General features: G+C 44.6%; 1 protein-coding gene across 1 annotated transcript in view; it reads left to right on the top strand.

Moving 5' to 3' along the window:
• The first annotated feature begins 380 nt into the window (after nt 1-380).
• The window catches only part of LOC137627848 (protein lethal(2)denticleless-like), a 194,281-nt gene continuing 188,661 nt past the window's right edge, over nt 381-6,000 (top strand). Inside the window, exon 1 of the mRNA XM_068359262.1 lies at nt 381-533. The gene's annotated coding sequence lies outside the window, so the exon portion shown is untranslated. The remainder of the gene's footprint in view (nt 534-6,000) is intronic.

Raw genomic sequence — 6,000 nt, 5'->3', positions numbered from 1 at the left:
TTATTTTTTTCCTTATAGGACTATTTTCCCTGTTGGAACCTTAGGGTTTGTAGCATCAATCTTTTCCAATTCAGGGTTACAACTTAGCTAATAATGATAATACCAACAACAACAACAACAATAATAATAATAATAATAATAATAATAATAATAATAATAATAATAATAATAATAATAATAATAATAAATAAAGGGATTTTGACGTAGGAAAATTCTATTTTTGAATAATAATAATAATAATAATAATAATAATAATAATAATAGTAATAATAATGATGATGCTGAGTAATGTTTACATTAATGTTTGCTTTTCCAAGATAGATTGTCAAGGAAAATATTACCTGTGGTAATCACTGATGTGTTTCGTAATCGTTAATGTTTATGTTTATTGTCAGTTGTTGTTCAAGTGTTTTGTTCCTGTTCAGGCTTGTCAAAGTTGCTACTATTATATTAAGTGCAGGTTTAGGCCATTTGGATTTTTAAAGATAAGTTCTTTCTTCAACTGATGAAATCCTGAAGATCTGAAAGATAAGGTAACACATTGCATGTAATTTTGTTATAACCCTGTATATGTAGGCCTTAGCCTGAGGATTATTTCTACATTTCATGATCCTTGTTTATGACTCGACAATTCTTTTAACTTTTAGCCCTTAGTTATTGTAGTGTAGGGTCAGATACTTAAGGTAACCTATATATTTACAATTTCCCTCCCCATTGATATTACTTTATAAGTATTTTTATTTACACAGTGATCATATCTTGTTCGTTCCAGTCGATTTTCTTCCATGCCACTTTACCTTGAGAATTTGTTATGTATAAATATAATTTACTTACAGTGCTTGATCTTCCATTATAATTCAACCCAATGGCAGGGTGCAATTGTTAGTGCGAAGGGAGGAGACCCATCTGGTTATTTAAGGGCACAGGGTAAAATTATAGTTCCATTACCAGGGCACAGTATTATGTCAGGTTATGTCGGAGTGCCGTAGGTTTGCACATAAATAATTTAATTTCACTACAACTCTAATACAGCAATGCCTCTTGATACGAAAGTTTCTGTATACGAAAAACTCATAATACGAAACGAGATGCGAAGATTTTTATGTCTCGTTACGAAAATATTTTCATGATGCAAAACGAGATTCGCCCAGCCGTCGAGAAGGATTTAAAAGTTACCCACTGCCAAACAAAACTCGCCACGATCATCCTGCTCTCCCATTGGTTATTTCCCTACCTTGATGCTAGTTACTACTGTAAGATCCTGCTCTCCTATTTTATATCGGTAAGTACATTTTTAAGTTAAAAATACAATTAACAGTACTGTATTATGTATGTACACTACCTGTATGTGTGTACGCACAATACTATGCATATAAAAATATTAGTAATGTATTTTTCTTTCAAAGTAATTAAATAACAGATCGTAGCATTTTTTCCTTTTAATGCTTTGGTTATCTATTTACAATTAATATGTCAATAGATATGTTTAAAAAAAAAAATATAATGAGTAGAACTGTATGGTATGTATGAACATACAATGCTACTACGCATATCAAACACATTAGCGATATATTTTTCTTTCATTTCTGTAAATAGATATAAGATTGTAATGTTTATTTCCTTTTAATGCCATAATTATTTATTTTCAACTAATTTCATATCAGTTAGTAAATTTTTTTAATTAAAATAGACAATGAACAGAACTGTATTGTATGTACAAATGCATAATGCTACTACGCATATCAAATCATAAGCGATATATTTTTTCTTTCATTTCAGTGAATAAATCAGTTAAACTATTTACTGAATAGTTAATTTTCAATATTAAACTTACCCGATAATCATGTAGCTGTCAACTCCGTTGCCCGACAGAATTCTACGGGAGGGATACGCCAGCTATCACAATACTAGAAGGGGGTGTACTCACCAGCGCCACCTGTGGCCAGGTACTACAGTACTTCTTGTTGACACCTCCTCAATTTTTCCTCTGTCGTGCTTCCGGCAAGACGTTCTGGGATACGCTTATGATCTTGGAGTATTTTCACGGCTTTTGGTGAAGTATTTCTCTCAGATTTCGGCTGTCGCTTTACTGGAAAACTTCTATATTAGCTTAGATAGCTATTATTTAGTTCTGATTAATGGTTAACGATCTTTTTGCTTGATTTGGAATCCCCACTTGGCTAACTCTTTGATTCAAGATGTCTGACATTTCACAAGCCCCACCCCATAGACGATGTAGGTCTTGTAATAGGCGTATTCCGAAGGCCTCGGTAGATCCTCACACCGCTTGTTCTGACTGTAGGGAAACTCCCTGTCAGTTGGAAGATCGATGTGAGGAATGCGCCGGACTTTCGGAACTTGATTTTGTCCGATTTCTTAAGTATTCAACCAAGTTAGAGAGAGAGAGAGTTAGGAGAAGTTCTTCTCGCTCTTCACTTTTTTCCTCACCTCATGATCCCCTACCTTTTCCTCCCCCTGTAGTGGCTACCCCCGAACCTACTATTTGCCCTCAACCTGATATGTCTGTTGTTTTGCGTGCCATTCAGGCTTTAGGTGACAAAGTGGAGTCGGTGGTTAGTGATCATAAGTCTCTTATGGCCGAAGTCAAGGAACTTAAGGTCAAGAGTGCAGTGGGTGGTGATAGTGCCAGTGCTGTGACGAGTGCTAGTGTCAGTGCAGTGCCAAGTGCTAGTGTCAGTGTCAGTGTGGTGCGTGAGGGTACTTCTGTGCGTGCCAGTCGTCCTCCCAGTCCGGGACCTCTTGCAAGCTCCCAAGCCCAGGGGAGAAGCAATGTCGAAGGGCAAAAGGGTTCGGCAGGCCTTGATCGGCGCACAGAAGTATCCTCGGTGGTTGCGGGCGTGTCTTCCAGAGACCGTCACTCCCACCCGCAGACGATTGAGCCCGTCTTTTGCTCGTCTGCTGAAGAATTGTCAGGGAGGAAACGTTGGACTCAGGTCTCAAGACCTCTCAAACGCAGAGTCCAAACCTCAAGAGCTCTACAACCTGGCTGCAGTCATTGGATCAGCTCTGACTCGCCGCAGTCATCAGTTGAAGGCACTCCTCCTAAGAGGAGTAAGGTACTGCCGCAACAGATCTCTTCTGTTAAGGCTTTGCCTCAGCAGACCTTAGTGTCTGCCGACCCCAAGTTGACTCTACTGCAGTCCATGCAGTCACAACTTGCGGTCTTGATGCGTGAGTGTCAGGCTGAGAAGGTTACACCTCCTCCTGCGATCGCTCCGCCTAACCGCAGTCCTGCCTGCCAGGCGTACGATGTTGAGGCTCCTCAGGATACTTTACCACGTTCTGAGTTTCCAGTTTCCGGTGGTGTGCAGCTACCTCCGCCTTCCTTAAGGCAACCTCAGCAATGGGAACAGGAAGCTTATACCTTACTTCCTCCGCTTCCACTTGCGGTTCCACCAGTGAGGCAACACTCTCTTGAGGTACAACAACCTCTCCCATCCATGAGGCAGACACCTCAGCTCTCGCTGCAGCGACCTCAACACCTTAGCCTTGCGCCTCAGGAACCTCAACTCGCGAGACAAGTTATGCGTTCTGCGCAGCCTCTACCCCAACTCTTGCAGCTCACACCTCAGGAACCTCAACTTGTTCCTCAGGAACTTGCTACTGCGCATCCGCTCACCTTACAGCAAGCGCAACCCTTGAGGCAAGCCACTCATGCCAGGACTCAGCCTCCTCCACCCATGCTCCTACCTTCTGCTACTGCTTTTGACCAGCCTTTGCAACCTGAACCTCAGGTGTTCCCTCAACAGAGACTTGAGGAGGAAACCACAAGCGTTTTTGCTCCAGCCCGTGCAGATTCTGCTGTTCAGCATACCTTACCTCTCACTTCGCTACACTCTGGTGATGAGGTTTCTGATGATGAGGCTGCACACCTGGACCCCTCATCAGACGTGGATGAATCCAAGTCTTCTCCGCCTCCTATTGACTTTCGCAAGGTCTTGGCTCTTTTCAGAGAGGTATACCCAGACCATTTTGTCTCTGCTACCCCCCGCTCTCCGCCATCTGAGTTTTTGCTGGGCATGCAGCCAGCCAAGTCATCTTATACTAAGCTCGTCTTTGCAAGGTCCTCTAAGAGAGCGTTAAGAATTTTAGGGGAGTGGTTGCAGTCTAAGCAACAACTAGGAAAGACTTCCTTTATGTTTCCTCCGACTAAGCTCACTTCCAAAGCGGGCGTTTGGTATGCCACAGGAGAGGAACCAGGCTTGGGAGTACCTGCCTCTGCCCAGGCCGACTTCTCAAGCTTGGTAGACTCTCCTCGCAGAACAGCAATGAGGCGCTCTAAGGTTTGCTGGACCTTCTCCGACCTTGATCACTTCCTTAAGGGTGTCTTTAGAGCATTTGAGATGTTCAATTTCCTAGACTGGTGCCTGGGGGCCCTTAGCAAGAAGACCTCCCCTGCGGACAAGGACTCAGCCATGCTCTTAATGTCCTGCATGGATAAGGCTATTAGGGATGGATCTGGCGAGCTTGCTTCGATGTTTGTGTCAGGAGTGCTTAAGAAAAGGGAGCAGCTTTGTTCATTCCTTTCCTCCAGCATCACACCTTGTCAAAGGTCCCAACTCCTTTTCGCTCCGCTCTCTAAGTTCCTGTTTCCCGAAGAGCTTGTTAAGGACTTGTCTGCGGCCCTGATACAAAAGGACACCCATGATCTTGTGGCTTCATCGGCTCGTAAGACTAAGGTTGCTACCTCAGTCCCCAGGACTTATCGCACCCCAGTGGCTGATACTCCTGCTACGAGGTTTATTCCGCCCTTTCGTGGTAGAGCCCCCAGCCGTGGAAGCTCCCGTCCAGACTCTTCCAGGAGCAAGTCTAGGAAAGGTTCCAAGGCTTCTAAAGGCAAAAACTGACTCTCCTCCTCTCCAGACAGCAGTAGGCGCCAGACTCAAGATCTTCTGGCAAGCCTGGGAAAAGAGAGGTGCAGACGCACAGTCTGTCAGTTGGCTGAGGGAGGGTTACAGGATACCATTCTGCCGCAATCCCCCTCTGACCACATCTCCCATCAACCTCTCTCCCAACTACAAAGAAAAGGACAAGAGGCTAGCGTTGCACCAGGAGGTGTCGCTTCTGTTACAGAAGAAGGCAGTGGTTATAGTCCGGGACCATCAATCCCCGGGCTTCTACAACCGTCTCTTTCTGGTGGCCAAAAAGACAGGAGGTTGGAGACTGGTGCTGGACGTCAGCACGCTCAATGCTTATGTCACCAAGCAGACGTTCACGATGGAGACGACGAAGTCGGTCCTAGCAGCGGTCAGACAGGAGGACTGGATGGTCTCGTTGGACCTGAAAGATGCTTACTTTCACGTTCCTATTCATCCAGACTCCCAACCTTTCCTGAGATTCGTTTTTGGAAAGGTTGTCTACCAATTCCAAGCCCTGTGTTTTGGCCTAAGCACAGCTCCTATGGTGTTTACGCATCTGATGAGGAATATAGCAAAATTCCTCCACTTATCGGACATCAGAGCCTCCCTTTACTTAGACGACTGGCTGTTGAGAGCCTCCACGAGTCGTCACTGTCTGGAGAGTCTCAACTGGACTTTAGACTTGACCAAAGAACTGGGTCTGTTAGTCAATCTAGAAAAGTCCCAACTCATTCCCTCCCAATCCATTGTGTACCTGGGAATGGAGATTCGGAGTCAGGATTTTCGGGCTTTTCCATCGGCCCCAAGGATAAGCCAAGCCCTAGATTGCATCCTGAGCATGCTGAAGAGGAACAGTTGCTCGGTGAGACAGTGGATGAGTCTCACAGGTACCCTTTCATCGTTGGCCCTGTTCGTCGAGCTAGGGAGACTCCACCTCCGCCCTCTTCAATTCCATCTTGCAGCTCATTGGGACAAGGGTTTGACTCTCGAAGCAGTCTCTATCCCAGTCACCGAAGAGATGAAGACCACTCTCTTGTGGTGGAAGACCAATCTCCTTCTCAGGGAGGGCCTATCGTTGGCGATTCAGACCCCCAATCTTCATCTCTTCTCGGATGCATCG

Source organism: Palaemon carinicauda, chromosome 35 (assembly GCF_036898095.1).
Source record: "Palaemon carinicauda isolate YSFRI2023 chromosome 35, ASM3689809v2, whole genome shotgun sequence".
Classification (NCBI taxonomy): domain Eukaryota; kingdom Metazoa; phylum Arthropoda; class Malacostraca; order Decapoda; family Palaemonidae; genus Palaemon; species Palaemon carinicauda.
This window is presented reverse-complemented; position numbering and strand designations above follow the sequence as displayed.